Source organism: Coturnix japonica, chromosome 14, assembly GCF_001577835.2.
Source record: "Coturnix japonica isolate 7356 chromosome 14, Coturnix japonica 2.1, whole genome shotgun sequence".
Taxonomy (NCBI): Eukaryota; Metazoa; Chordata; class Aves; order Galliformes; family Phasianidae; genus Coturnix; species Coturnix japonica.
Window position 1 is genome coordinate 9018511 of NC_029529.1, and position 16277 is coordinate 9034787.

Here is a 16277-nt window from a genome sequence, read left to right on the forward strand (position 1 = left end):
TAAGCACAAGGATTCCTTTCAAAGCTTTTCCAGTGTGACTATCTTCAGCAGCTATCTATTAATAGGCTGCTAATTTAGAGAAGTACCAGTGGCAATTAACATTGTGTAGTGGCACCCTTTCAAGGATGGAAGTGCTTATTCCCACAGCAATTATGTTATTGCTTAGCACAGCTTTTGCTGTATGTTTGTTCATGCAGCGTTGCACTTAATCAGGGGCTGTGAAATTCCTATCGAGTGAGGAGTTCTATTAAGGCATTGGATCTTTTTTAGTTTTAATATATTTTTAAATGGTTTGATTGTCATCTGTTCCACAGTAAAGCTGTGTGGGGAAGGAGGCCTGGCTGCTATATAATACAGGAAGGCTGTACCCTATTCCTCACCAGGGAATTGAGGATGTAGGGCAGAAGGCCCCTCTTGGAATGCCACCCTCACACAGCATGCAAGTGTGTGCAGAGCTGATGTCACAATGTTCTTTGTGCTGTTCCCCCAAGTTCTCACTAGCTTCACACACACCCTTGGTTCTCTCCATGTCCACATTTGTTTTACTCCAGATGAAGCTGCGCAAATATGGAGACAAGGTCAGTACCAAACTCTACTACTGGTCAAGAACTGTGTCAGGACTCTTCTTTGTCCTTTGCTGCTGGAGACGATGTAGCTCCCTCCAGTCTCCCATGTCTCTTGCTTGGTAATTTCTGTGTAGTAACTTGGGCAAGTAAGAGAAGCCAGCTTACTTGTGCAAGGCACCTTGGGGCAAACAAACCATTCAGATGCTGTTCCAGATTCGATACAGTTTAAGCTTTTCAGTTTCTGTGCTTGTCTGTCCTTTGAAGTGGCAACTGTGGGGTAAAATCCCTTTGATTCAGCCTTATTGTCAGCACAGCTGCTTCCTTCAGTCTTGCTCCTCTGCTGTGAGAGAGGGAGAGGAAGCAGTCCTGCAGCTGACTGGCAGACCAGATCCGGATTACAATGTGCTGTGGACTTTGCAGGCCAGATTAGAGTACTTGGAAGGATCAGTGTGGCTCATGGGCTATGTTTTTTATGTTCTCGTCATGGAAAAGTATTACGAGTTGTAAGAAGGACTAATGTGCGCTTATATTTTACAAGTGGTGTTGTAACTGCTTTGTTAGGAAAAGCAGAATTTGAACTACTATTTTTGTCTGGTTTTTTTTCTGTTGCTGTTGCAGCAAATACCAGTTACATCTCCTGCATGTATCCATTCCCCCAGCACCACCTTTCAATTACCCTCACCTTTTCTGTTCCACTTTTTAAAGCAACTTGACAAGACAAAGACTTCAAATCATGCTTATATTATAAACACTACCAATGAGTCAGGTGTTTATTGTAGGCATCTTCCATCTTCAGCACCACTGGTGAATCAGTCTGGAGCAGATTTATATGGCATTTGGCCACACGGTAGCTCAGGGATGTGCTAGACAAATGAATGTAGTGTTGCAAGGGTAAGAACAACAGAGAAACATCGTAAGTATCAGGAACTGCAAAAAAATGTAGTGCAGAGCTGGTAAAATTAGTTGAAAGAGGGAAAAACCTATAGGAAATGTAACCTTATTAGCTCTGCTTGTGCCCTACGCAGGAGGGGATAAAGTTTGGAATTGACCTTATTGTCTTTAGATTTTTTTCCTTCTATCAAAAAGCACTGGCTGCAGTTGGAGAGTTAGAAATACCACCTGCGAGTCATTTTGGTTTTACTTGTGCTAACTCTTAACTTTTTATATGTAAATGTGTATGGATATTTTGGGTAGATTTTTGTAGGTTGGGTCAAGCAGGCTGGATAGCATAAATAATGAGAATACAGTGGTTTTAAAAGGATGTTATCTTGGTATTTCTGCTGTCATTTCATATGGAACTTGGCATTCTGCTGGGTTTAATTTCTCTGCTTATTGCTTCAGTCATTAAATTGCTGCAATTAAAAAAAAAAATCCTGTTTGGGCATTTAAATTCAGCATTAGAGGTCATTTAACAGTATTTGTGAGACTTCAACTATTTATTTTCTTAAACCTTCCACATTTACACTTTTATGCTTTGACACTAATATTTTACATGCATTTCAAAATTGATTAGGAAAAAATAATCTTATTTCACCACTTTCCTCTTAATTGCTGTTCCTTTAAGGACATAAACTCTGGTTCAAGCAGGCTTAGCTGCATGCAGCTGGACTCTGTGGGCATTATTTAGGGGTTGTATGGCCACCTTTTCTCTGGGCAATCTGTTCGTCGCTGGTACAGGACACTACCAGCTTCTGTTGCAACTCTTCCAAATAACATGCATCAACCAATAAAAAATAAAGGGAAAAACCCTCAAATATTCAAGAAACTACTAGTTGTGTTCCCCAAACTCTTTTGCCCTCCCCTCACTCTGTTTGTGAAGGGATTTCCCATTCTTCGAGGCCATTCCTAAATAGGACAAGACAGTCTCCTCTTTAAAGCTCCTCTAGGTCTAAGAAAACCCTTGTATCTCAAATGTAATATAATTCAGGAGTTGCCACAATTGTACCCATTTGAGCTTGTGCTGGGGATGAATGGAAACATGAGTAAAAGCAAAAACAGTTCAATGGGCTCTAGTTAGAGTAAATATTTTTGTAGCTTGTAGGTAAATGGCAAGTGCTGAGCAATCAAACTTGGGAGTTGAGTCAAGGAAACTTTGAGGATTTGAAATAACTGTAGGACGTTCTGCTTGTGTATTCAGTTCTACATTAGAAATACTAAATAGAATTTATTTTTTTAAAAAGCAACTAATCTAGAGTGAGATCACATGGCTTTGAAAAAATAACATAGAGTAGTTCATAGAAGATTGTTCACTGAAGCATCGCATTGCTGACAGGTTCAGACTTTGTTTTCCAAGTTCTTATTTGATAGAGATGGGTATGAAACTGCTCAGTCTGCCAGAAGCCTAAAGAAGAATCATAGCCATTTAGCACGGGCACGGCAGTTGGATCATTTTCTTTTCATCAACCTACTTTGATATGTTTGTCATGGCAGACTTTAGTCTTTGCATTCGGTATGTTTCCATGAATTAGGATAAAATGGATAATCTTCAAGGTCCTGTTCTAAGCCAGTTCCCACCTCCTTTCCATGGGCAGGGTTTCCTCTCACCAGGTCAGGCTGCCCAGAGCCTCATCCAACCTGCTGAAGAATTGTTCCAAAGCAGTGGTTAGATCATATATTTTCCTGGACCATTTATTTTTCTCATTGAAAATTCAGTTTGGATAGCAAGGTAGGCTTTCTTCGAGTGAAAATACAGAAATTTGGACTATATTACAGTGGAAGAAAATTACAGGTTTTTCCCTGGAAAGTAGAAAAATGGCAATTGGGAATGTCTGTGTGCTGCTGATTTTGGTGAGTTTGGGAAGGCCCTTGTCAAGAATGGAGGCACCTCCAAAATGTCATTCTGTATTCTATACTTCACATTTTTAGTCTATCAAAACCTTTAAGTCCTACTGAAAGCTGCTAAAATATAAACCTGACAGTTTCCTGTGAGCTGCATGTCATGCAGGTCTCCAGAGGGGTGGAAAATGTCTCTGGAAACCTTACATTGATAGATGGATTTATAGCCAACGCACTAACGTAGTGTGAAAGCCTGAAAATGTCAGCCATCAAGTGAGATCCAGGTGACTGGTGAGAAACTGTAACTGCAACCTGCTCTGAACATGCAGGAGTACAATGAAGATGTGTGGAAACATTAAAGAAACTCTAAGCAGAGGACCGGTGAAGAGTAGAAAGAAAGATTAACATATTCTGATTTATTTCTTTTAACATCTGAGAATGTAAATCATGAATGCTTTTGTAAACTCAATAATGTTTATGGAATGGATCAATTGAATTTTTTCTAGTGCCTGTATTTATTTTAGATTTGGATTTTGATCATATTATGTGTTAAGGATTATCCTGGATGAAATGACACTAGAAGGATGAAGAGTGTGAAGGAAATTACATTTGGGTTTAATGTTTTAAATATGCCAGTGTGAAATGGTTTGATAGGTCCTAGCTTTTGTTAGTTCAAGTATTCAGTCCTAATGAAGGACTTGTTCTTTAGAAAACACAGGCTGTAAAAGGACAAAAACTGTTAGTGGGTCAAATTAGAAAACAATTTATAGGGAACAGAAATACTATGTATGCTCTGCTGCTGTTCACTGAGTATGGATAACTCATTCTGTGATTCTGCACACACTGGAACAGGTTGCCCAAGGAGGCTGTGGATGCCTCATCCCTGGAGGTATTGAAGGCCAGGCTGGATGTGGCTCTGGGCAGCATGGTCTGGTGGTTGGTGACCCTGTATATAGTAGGGGGTTGAAACCAGATGGTCACTGTGATCTCTTTTAACCCAGGCCATTCTGTGAAAAAACAGACAAACTTAATGAGGCTAGAATGAACTTAAATGTGGAGTGTTCGAGTTATGCAGGAGAACTGTCTTTTTTTGATGCTACAATGAAATATTTGGTAGGCAAATCCAAAGCAGTGCATATTAGGAAGAAAGAATTTTAAAATGCTTTTGCATAGGGAAATGCTGAAAACTATTGCAGACCTTAACAAAATGCATCATACTATTGTGGATCACTTGGATATGATGTTTCTTGAATAAACAACAGAAGTAAGAGGCAATGGAAATCTAAAACAAGGGAGGAGGTTGTGTTAGACATGGTGGGTGGGGTGGAAGGATTGAAGATTGCTAATTAAGTATGCAAATGAACAACTCTGAGTGTTTATTCAAAACACTCATCTGTGATATCAACAGAAACATATAACCAAAAAAGAAAGTGCATATTAATTTCCACTCTAATTCAATTTCTGTCTAAAAAACAGAGAAAGTCACAGCCACTAACTCATGGTACCGAGGGATTTTGAGAAGGATTGGCTTTTACTGCAAAAGCTGCAATTATTTGGTGCACTAGTTGGATGTATGTGTAAGGAGATGGTGGGTTGGAGTTATCTTCACTTAAATCAGCCAAATCTGAGTTCAAATCTTTTTTTCTTTTTTCTTTTGTTCTTTAAATCAATATCAGTTGTGTTGTTTCAAATGGTGGTTTTTATCCTGTTGTTGGTTTGCGCATGTTTTTGCTTTTTTTTCCCCCTCCATTTTATACTCACTTGTTGTACAGAATAGAGATGGTTTCTTTGTAGTGCTCTGATTTCTTTGGAATGGAAAATCACATGCTTCTGTTGATGTGTTTGAATTGAAAGTTACAGGCTATAGGCCAGTTTGGGACTAAATGAGATGCTGTTATTTTGGCTGTTCAGTACTATTATGGGGACCTCCGGTAAGGAGGTTTTGCATACGTACAGATGTTTGTACTTCTACTTACTTCTACTTCTACTCTCTACTTCTACTCTTTGTTTAAATGCATATTTTTCTATTGTTCACTATCCTTTCGTTTTTCCTTCTGAGTTGGAACAGTCTTCTGTTGCTGGGAGCTGAGCCAGATGTTGTCTGCTGTATTGGCTCAGTGTGTGGTCTGAGGACCATTCTGCTGCATTTGCTCTAAGAACAGGTTAAAGCAAATGACATGAGTATAAAAAAGACGAGGCTTTTGTAAGATCAGCCTTTCTTCTGATTGGTAGTGTGCATGTCCTGTTCCTTGAGATTTTCAGGGAAATCGTGATTTTCCTGAAGCTCTACCCCAGTGTTATCTGACTGTACGTGTTATACTTTAGTACTTCTGTACTGTGCTATGAATTTGAGCTCTAAAGGTTATCAAAAGCTGTTCTCTAAGTATTTCTGGGGTCAAACTATGGTAAATATTCAGTAGCATATGTCTTATGCCAGAGCCACAGATACATTGCGATTCAGCATGAACCTATTGAACCCTAGTTGATGTAATCAGCACAAGCTGCACACTGTGATTTCATAACAGCCTATGTGTGCTGTAGGGGTTGCAGCCCTTCCATGTGAAGCAGGTGGCAGACCCAACATTGTGTCCTGCTCGCTTGTCCCAAACAATCAACTTATCTATGCAACAGCTCTGATGCTCCAGCTTAAGTTCCTGCATTAATTATGTCTGCCTGAACTTACAAGCTTTTAGAGCTATTTTGAACATAAATTTTGCAAGCTTGCAAGTCAGTCAGGGGTTGCTATTTTTTCTGAGGTACCCAACCTGCAATTAAGTTAAGCTGTCAGATCCCGATTCTTATCAAAACTATCATTAAATAAATAGATTCAAGATGAAGGAGTGAATAACAATTCTTTGTTACTGAATAAGTACCAGGGTGATTATACTTCAAGACACTTGCTCTACTGGAAAGCTTCTACCCAACCCTCTCAAACAGAACATATTCAAGTATATCTTTGCCAAGGAGTACAAGAAACATGGTTCTTCAATGTGTCTCCACTTTGTTCCTTGAAAAGTTAAAGGATGGACCAAGATGCATTATACCCATTTAAAGCCAGTATTTGGTTTACTATCCAATTATCAGCCTATCCCCATAAGGTTTGTGTTCCAGATCCTTCTCAGCCCTGTTGCCTTTCTCTGGACGTGCTCCAGGGCCTCAATGTCTTTCTTGTAACAAGGGACCCAAAACACTTCATTCTGTCTCTGCCTATCTTTCAGTAGTTAGAAATAACTGTGCCTGAGTTTCTGTATTAGTAGGCTCTTGAAGGCACAGTTATCCAAGCAGTAACATGTAACTTGAAGTTTATGTATCTTTTTGTTAGGTATTACTGATGTAGTAGAAATTGTAGCTTTTATCCACCAAGAACTGATTAGAGTGAATAATTAATACGTAGTCCATCCATATGGAAAAATGAGCGAATATCTATTTGATATGAGACTTGATGGATGATTTCATAGCTGGTTTAATCTCTGTCTGGTTTCTGTTTAATCTCTTCTATTGGCTCAGCTATCATCTGAGCAGAATTTAAAACATGTTCATTACTAAAACACATAAATATTTGAATATTTTGGTGTTTTAATCTTATCTTTCAGAGGGACTTTATTTTAAAAAGTATCTTCTGAAATGAAGCTACAGCAGACTTCTTGATTACTCAAAACGATTTCTTAGCAAAATAAATTATAATAGATCCTTAAACTGAGCTGGAAAGAGTTGCTTTTAATAGAAACCTACTGTCTCAAGTTTTCTTTAGAGCAGTCTTGGAAGATAAAGTCTGGAAAATGAGCCAGCCTGGAACAGCATCAGGAAATGACTGTCCAGGGACCTGTAGGCTGAATAACAACGTCTATTATAAAACCTAACTAAAAAGGGAGCCCAAGTAAAGCCCTTGCACACATGATATACCTCTTGGTGTATGTCCCAATGTACAGAGTGAGATCTATGTGCATTTATCTCTTTGTTTTAGGAAGGGTGATGTCATTATCAGGCACTTTGCTTTCAGGCACCTTTGCTTTCAGAAAGGCCAGCCCTTATAACTTGGGTCATGGAGTTAATGCTGCAGGGGGCTACTTCTGAGGCAAAACCAAGCAATAGCTCTTTTCATCTTGGATGGCTTCTCTCCATTCTCATTCCTCACTCCCAATATAGATCAGATTCTTTAAAGCAGATGCTTGACTTCCAAAAATGCTCAGCCTTCCCATCTCCTACTGAGAGAGGGAAGCGGTTACTATGGATTCTCTGCACAAGAACAGATGTGTTCCAGCATGCTGCATGCTAACCATGCCACTTCTTGTGTACCTTAGGTTTTTTCCAGTCCAGAATATGACTGGTCATGGATAGCCTCAGAAGGGCTGTCCTGTCTTTGGACTTCTCCTGTTTCTTCTTTGCCTACCAGTATAGAGGATATTAGTGAAAAACAGTGACCAAGGTCTCTTCATACTTCTAGGCAGTGAAATCTTCTTTCCTTCTCTCCTAGCACTTGGCCATGTGTCAGATTGATAAATGACCTCAAGACAGAGTAATGCATTCAGACTACAAAAGCTACATTTGGGGCCGGTTCTACACCCAGTGTATAAAGCAATCACTGATACGTGTTTGTGAATTAAGAAAGGGGCTGGGAGACTAAGGCAATGTAGCAAGGAGGAAGGTGCTTTCAGTGATTATGCTCTCTACAAATTAACGCTGTATTGCAGTCTGCTAGAGGGAAGTGAATGTCAGATTGTAAACTGGAGTTGGCAGAAACTGCTTCTCAAACTTTGGGGAAAATCTGAGTGTGGATCTGAGTGTTGTAGCTTGAACTCCCTTCTATATGCAATGTTAGCCAGTGAATCATTAAAACATTTTGACATTCTGCCCATGCAATCTTATTCACTTCAACTCATTTCTAGCACTTGATTCTATGCTCTGTTATATTAAACCTGAAAAGAATGATGGGGGAGTGGGAATAGTTTCTGGATCATTTCCTCCATCACTAACTTCTACGAGGGCTCTAAATAGAAAAGGAGCATACACTGCAGAAACACATGAAATGTCAGACCTGTAGTGCTGTCATTCATGAGAAACTCAGTGATGTTATGGTAGTCATGTTTCTAAAACTGCAGTCATTTTGGCATTTCTCTGTTTTTCATCTTTGTAGAAAACAGTGGCGCTCCTAGAATCACCCTGCCCAATTCAGTGAGACCTTAATTAAATGAATTAATAAGCTCCCTCTATGGAGTCACAGCTCATGAAAGATTTTTAAAAGTATTTTTTTTTATCATGTATATTGTGTAGTATGTTTACCCTGTGTGTTAATATCACAAGATCTTATAGGGTAGAAAGACAGCCTAGACCTCAGTTTCATCTATATTTATATAGATTATATTTATACTCTGCAGAAGAAAACCTTTTGCACGTCTGAGCTGCCTGGTAAGTGGGTTTTTTATTCTCTTCTCCATTATTTCTTTAGATTAGAGATTCTCTGCTGTGTTATCCAAAGCATCACAGTTAATTTCTTTGATAGATGTGTGTGTAAAAAATATATCCATTTGCAAGGACACTTATTTTGTAGGTGTCTATAAATCCGTAAATGCCCTCCGTGGGTTGCAAAATGATTAGAATAAAGTATTGAAAGGCTTAAGACTGGAGACTGGGCATAGAGTAGGTTGCTGGTGTGATATCTCTAGGGGATCAATGAACATAAATTTCATAATAACACAAAATACTGCAGTTGGGACACACCTGTCCTGTACTCTAAACAGTGTCACTTGCTCAAGAATGTTTCAGGTTGTAACTTGACTGAAGTGGTACAAGTTATAAATAGATCTTTTTGTCTAGTGGACAAGACCTGAAAATGATTAAGTAAAAAGCCTTGAACATATTGTTAGAATGCAGGATTAAAGTTAATTGAGATTCATGAATAAAGCAACTGTACCTATTAACTTTCTCTCTCTTAAGAGACAATAACTATACAAGTAAATCTCTAAAGGTTCTTTGAAATTGTTGCCCACAGTCATTTGCAGGCAATACTTCTGTGAGGTCTCAGTGGAGTTCTGTCCTACTTAAGAGAGAGGTCCAAGCTCTTTGAGGCAGAATGACTTCCAACTTATGCCCTTAGGAATCTACGTTTGATTTTGTTGGAAGTATGCTATGGAAACAAGAGTCAAAGCAGTTGTGACACATATTCAATAGTGAAGTCTTTTATAACCCTTTTCTTAAGTCATCTCTGCATTTCCAGATGTGTTGCTGCTGAGAGCAACTCTGTGAGAATGAATTCAAGGCCAGTAACCAATGACTTAGACAATTTCAGCTGAGCTTCAGCCTCATACATCTTAGAAAGCCCCATTTACCAACTGGTCAGTTTGTCTTTAATGCTTTTAAACATGGCCTTAGAGAACTTGAAGGAACAGGAAGTATCACTACCTTCAGTTTTACAGATCAGAAACTGAAACACAGAAATGTAAAATGAATCACTCTAGATCTACATTTTTGTGTTGCTATCATTTATAAAGTTCAATTCTGGTCCGCACAAGTTTATCCATTTGACCCTCATGCTTTCCTGCCCTTTTGCAGAGCGTTTCTTTGATCACTGTCAGCATTTATCCTCTGACAGAGCCCTGTTAGGTTTTCACAGTGGGGAGATAAAACAATGAGTTTGTAAGTTCAGGCATGAGGCTCATCACAGTGACATGGCAGTAGTGCACTGAGTCGAGCTCACCTCGAAAGATAGTCTGATCCTTGCTAGATTTATCACAGGCAAAGACATGATTACCAATCCCATTGCAGATTTAAGTTATTACTTTTCTTAGAGGCACAACATGACCCAGTGCTTTCTGCTAGAACTGTAAATACTTTTGTCTTTTTTCATAAACATTTCTGCAGTCATTTGATCCTGGGAGGCCATTCCAGAACTTATAATTTTCTCAAAACCTTTTTCTTAGTCACTTTGCAAAAGCAGTTTTTCTATATCTCTGTGCCCAGAGACAATGCTGATGCTTCATCCCTGCAGGAGGGTTATAAGTAGGTGATATTTAAGCTCTCTTCCAAACCAAGCCATTCTGTGATTCAGTGATCTTGTACAATTGCAAATATTCCTGTAGGAAGCCTAATTCTCAGCGGTCTTCCAACTTAGATTTCATCAAAGCGAGTAGAAAAATTGAAGTTAAGTTCCTGTTACACATAAAAGTGAAGAACATAAGGTTTTTAAAAAGAACATATGGATACAAATGTACATATTTAAACAAACATGTTCCAATCAGCTCAGATTTTTCTTTTCTTTCTCTTGTGATCAAAATGCGATAAGACACGGTGGATAATGAAGTCCCTACAGGGCCAGATCTGAGTCTTGCAGAAGATGGTAGGAAAATTTCCAGTGATTTCTCTGCGTCTCAGACCAGATCTTTGTTGTCAGGAAAACATCAGTTAGGAATACTTCATCTATGTGCAGAACTCCTATGTATAGTTCCAGATGCTGAAAATTTTCAGTGTAGTTTCAATTCTATTTTGAATGTGTACTTCTTCCACTAAATGACTTGTTAGAACTTATGCAAAATAACCTTAACAAAATACAAGAAACATACAACCAGGACAGTGAACTTGTAGAGGTAAGAAGATGAACAGAGATATTTGCCATGGAACTAAACTGTTTTTTTTCTGATCCATTTCTCAGAGAATAAATAGAAGACTCACTTAGTTTTAAAGGGAGCAGTGCAAGTTGGTCTATGCACCAGTTTCTGAAATCTTTCTCTCAATGTGTAGGGAAATAATTCAGTTACTAAGGACCTTATTGCCTCTAGAGTTATAGCAGCTATGTAAGACAATGAATCTGTTCCTACAGTGTGTCTTGAATATCAAAGATTCAGATAATTCAAGATTTTAGCACTGGAATATCCAAATCTTGTAAAGATGAGTAGTGCTGTGATTGCAAATGGTTTTTGTGGTGTTCATGTGCTGCTTGTTTGCAGAGAGGGGCCATTTTTATACCTTAAGAAAGAATAGCCAGCTCCCTGAGGTACCTTCTAACGACGCCACAAGCGCACTGCAATACCTAATTAATGGCAGCTTTGTATTGATAATGGACTTCTATGAATCATGAGGAGCACTAAAAAGAAAACATTTTCTTATCTGTATGTTCAGATGCTTTCTAATTGGCTCGTGTGTATTTCAGATAACTTTGCAATGCCTTGTATTGCATTATTCAGATTTCCTGGTGTCTCATACAAAAATAATTGAAATGCAGCCAAAAAATGTGCACTCCATTATTGGAGAATACTTCATTGTGCACATTTTTTATCTGTTGTTAAAGGATACGAATGTTCACGTGTACACTGTTTGCCTTCACTTTTATTTTCTACTTTCAAATGTAGCTATTTTTCTTCAGTAATACGTTGTAGATGTAGCAACTTCTAAGTATCAGTAGAACTGAAGGGAAAACTACAGAGCACTAAAACAACATGAAAAAATATTGAGCATTTGCTGGAGAAGCAGATTGTGTTAGAAACTATCATTCAAATTCCAGTGAGAGCTGAGGACTTCCCAGATCTCACATTCTCAACACAGACCGTAGGGCTCGCTGTTTCCTGCTCTGCTCAGTCCTGGGGATGTCCTACAGCTACTGACAGTTGTATTTGAAGTGCTGGAAGATTTCAAGGAAAATAACTTTATAAGAAATGTATTGTACTCATAGTTAGGACTTTACAATTGCATAAATGTGGCCTAAAATACTCCTCTCAGGCTTGCCTTGTTCAACTTTTATATTAAAGCTAAAATATCCATCTTTCTCTTGTGGAAGAAGAAGATGAATGGAAAGAAAAGAGCATATGATAGGTGCCATCTGTTCTCTCTTTCTCTCCCCCTTGCTCTCCCCTCTTCCATATTTTCCCTTCAATGTATACATACATATATATGTATATACATGTGTATATATATATGTATGTATGTATATATATGTAAATTGAAATTTTGTATTGAAATTGGTGACTGTGGTTGCATGCCAGGCCTCTTTCAGGGAACAGAATGAAGACTGAAGGGTACCAGGACTGTGGGAGGCTGGTGGGTTACCTGAGGGCCTAGGGATAAAATCTCATTTCTGTGCTAGGTGATACAACTCTTCTTTGGCTATTCAGTCATCAGACAGCAAAGGCTTTCAAGGATGAGCAACAGATCTGTGGTAAAGCAAAAGGCAAGAAAAGATGAGGAGTTTCCTGCAGATTTCCAATGTGAACTTGTCTACCCAGTGCCCCTTGAGAAGATAAGTTCAAAATTTCAGGCTCTCAATGGGTCACCCAGTCTTCCTCCTCTTCCAAGCAGAATATCTGCTCTAGTCCTGACAGCCGTTTGTCTAGCCCATATTCAAAGATCACCATTGATGGAGATCATTCTGCCTCCAGGCGATCTGTCTTCCACATCACTTTTCATGAGAGATTGTTCTCTGTATGTGTCTTGAATGTGTAGCTACTACCTGGCCTAGTCACTGAGAACATCAAAAGAAAAAGCTTTTTTCTTTCTTCATAAGAGTTTGTAAATCAGCACACCTGATGGATTTTTCTTGTTGGTTGTTGTTGTTGCTTTTATTTTGCATTTTTTCACTTTTCAATGAGTGTTGTGTACCATTAACTGCAGTAATGGGAGTTCAGATCTGAAAACAGTGCCTGACTCTACTGCACTGTCAAACGTCAGCTGTGGATGCTAAAAGACCTAAAGTTTGTAGTTCAGATGAGTTTAGATGGTGTATTTTGGCTGTGATCCAGCATGGCTTACAAATCCACTTGATGCAGAGATAGAAGCCATAACAAGCTGGGCTGATGGGCTGCTAGCCAGGCTCTTTTAAGTACTGGAAGAAACCTGTTTCATGAGTTGGATATAAGCTATGTAATAGAGCCAGAGACAAAATCCCAACGTTAATGTCCAAGATTACCAGCTTCTCATGCAGCTTGTCGGGGGGCCAGGCACCCCCAGAATGCCAGGAAATGTCTGGTAGCTGTCATATGCAGGCATTCTGTGAGGCACAAAGAAATTGCATCAAGGCTTTTCAAACTTAAACATCAGAAAATGCTACAAAATGCTCTCAGAAGTCAAAAACACTCTTGAGAAGTAATCTTGGCCTCTCAGGACAGCAACCGTGATGCTGGACGCTCGGTTCCTATTCCAGCTTTTGCCACTCAAGTATGAATGCAAAATACAGGAGCATATTGTCTGCTGTCACAACTCATCTGCGAAGCAGATGTTTCTTTTGGGGCAATTATTCATGCTAAAGATCACTCTTCAAAGTAAACAATAATTGTCATTTGTTGCCTGTTAAAACAAACAACAAAAAAAGCTGGAAATCGAACTAATGAGTACATTTCCTCAAGGGAACAGACAGAGCAGGGAATATGATCCTTTTGCAAAACTTCTGATAAATACATAGGTTGCTCTGAAAGAAATGCCTCTTTCTATCTGTGGAAGCTACAATGGATGCAAAGAGTGCAATAACACCAATAGAACACATTTTCAGCTACGAAACACTTTTTTCAATGCAGTCACCACCATTAGCTGTGTATTTTGCCTATTTTGAACAGGAGTCTGCATGCTGTGCACAGAAAATTCTGCACAAGCAGATTTGACCCACTGTTTAACAGCTGTTACAGTGGCATCACCGCTAGGAAAAATGTTGCCTATGCAGTCTAGATCTGAACAGGTGGAAGTCAGAAGGCACCAATTCCAGCTATATGGTGGATGTGGTGGGTTGGTCCAGCCAAGACTGGCAATGTGTTCCATGGTCTTCAAGCTGGTATGGTGAGATAAATGTCAGCTTCTCTGGCCAGACTCTAGAAGTTTGAGCCCCCATCTCAGTCAGCATCTTGATGTAGCAGTCAGGGTCTGCAGTCTGGCTTAGCTTTGTAAACCCAGTTCTGATCATAAAGTGTCTCAATTTATACAGGCCAAGAAGTCTGCAAAGAGCTGCGGTAGGTTTTCTGATGGACTGCTGCTTCATTTCAGGAAGCAAATATGACTTTACAAAAACTAAAAGCAGCTGTGTTTCAGCTTCCTACATGGTTTATCCCACAGGACAGTTTTCAACTACCTCGTGTCAAGTACAGGATGGATGGTGGCCTCTAAGTGTTCATGAATAACCTGGGAAACCAGACTTGTATGGTTCTGGGACTCAGAGACTGTCTCTACTAATAAGTTAAATGGTGCCAAGGAATGTTCCCTGGAACTGAACCCGAGCTGTCTGTCTGTGTAGCTGCACTGCCAAAATGAGCCTTTTTCCGTAGAGCTGCAGACCTCTATTTTGATATTTGATATTTTGGATTTGCTGAATGACGACAGCCAACAAAATTATTTCATCAGTTGTTTCTGACCTTTTCTAACTGACCACATGTCGTATTTTAAAGCACGGGAGGTACCTATTTTGCATTTGCAGCAGCTCCATAAAGAATGCTGTGTAGACAGGAATTCAGTAGAAAATTTCCACTTATTTACTATTTACTATCACTGAAATTCAAGAAGGTATTTCAAAAAACGAGGAAAAATACTATGATTTCTATTATTTGTTTCTTCTTGGAAATTCAGTGGATCATTTATCAATAATCAAAAGACTAATTAAAAACTTCTGAGAGCGTTTTAAAGATAGGCTTCTTCAATCCTTCTTATCGTCAGTTCAGAAGCATCAGACCTGGTGCAATTACTTTTATGAACTTTGAGAGTGATTGTTTAATGCCATAGCCTTCATTATGTTATGCTAAATACATTCCTTGGAAGTTTGCATCCCAAAGATGATGCTGTTTTGGTTGGACTAGCTTGAGGAAAAAATGCTTTATGTTTGAGCTCTCGGGATGAGTGTCTTACTTGGAAGGTAGGGAGAAAATGTTGATGTTCTCTGGATTTGTGTGTGTTAAAGCTGACAATTCAAGACATGTCCGTGGTAGTTTTATTCCTTAGTTCCTAACAGAAACCCATCTCCCTGAGCTGATTCCAGATTTATAAGCACGGTGTGTAAATTGTTACAGCACAGAGTGCTGGATAATTAAACAGCTGCTTAGCACAGAGCTCCTCCATTCTTCAATAAGCAGATGTTTTGTCTTGTTGCTGAGTTCAAACATCCCACGATATGCATAACTTTACTCAGATTTTTTAATATTTTGATGTGTTCCTAACCAAAGATCAAAGCACCGTGCCCCATTATGAGAGGTTCTGCACAGGCAGTAAGCACAGAAGAGATCCTAAGTGAGTGCCAATCAGCGTGTCTCCACTGAGTCCAGGGGAACAACAGCAGTTCAGGCTGGCTGACATTTCCCTTGCAGATGTCAGACGAGATGCCATGATTTACATACCAATGGCAGTGAGTGGGAGGATGAAGTAACAAGAGGAGCAGAAATGAGCAGGGATGCAGAAGTTGGAACTTGCCATTTGCTTTTTTCCTGCAGCTGAACAATGGCAATCTGAGTTATTCATCTCCATCCACCCCTCTTAACAACAAGATTCGCTTCTGATGATATCTTGTGGCCTTTTGAGTGTGTTAGCAGAGGAACTAGATTCTTTTCTGTGTTTATCTTCTGCGTTATCAGACACAAAGCAATTCCTAAAAGGCAGATTAGGTGAATAAAACAAAGTATCAGGTTAAACGATGTACGTTACTTATCAATTTAGGAAGGTGTTTGTGCATTGTGATTTTACGCTGTGTATTGTGCTGGATGTAAGAGTGGTATATGTGTGCCGAGCCATGGAAAGGGCAGAGGTAGAAGCCCTTCTGTCCTGCCCTGTTTGTGGTCTCCCTGTCTGCTGCTGAAGTTGGGGCAGGGTGTTAAGCAGCTGCTAAGAGTACGAGAATAGGAGAAATATGATCAACAACAGGAAGTGGCAGCCAGACTGTTCCAAGGTTACATATTGTGGGCTGCTGAAGTAAGACAGCCTGACTCCTTTATCAGCGCTGTCCATCAACCACTGATTTCCTAAGGTCTGTATCTTCCACACATT

The 16277-nt window shown here is 39.4% G+C and overlaps 1 long non-coding RNA gene across 2 annotated transcripts in view; it reads left to right on the forward strand.

The window, feature by feature from the left end:
• The first annotated feature begins 245 nt into the window (after positions 1-245).
• Positions 246-16277, forward strand: part of LOC107320873 — a 36531-nt gene continuing 20499 nt past the window's right edge. Inside the window, exon 1 of one of the 2 annotated variants that reach the window (XR_004308976.1) lies at positions 246-578. This is a non-coding gene — a long non-coding RNA (uncharacterized LOC107320873). The remainder of the gene's footprint in view (positions 579-16277) is intronic. The other variant, XR_001558409.2, reaches the window with a different exon arrangement.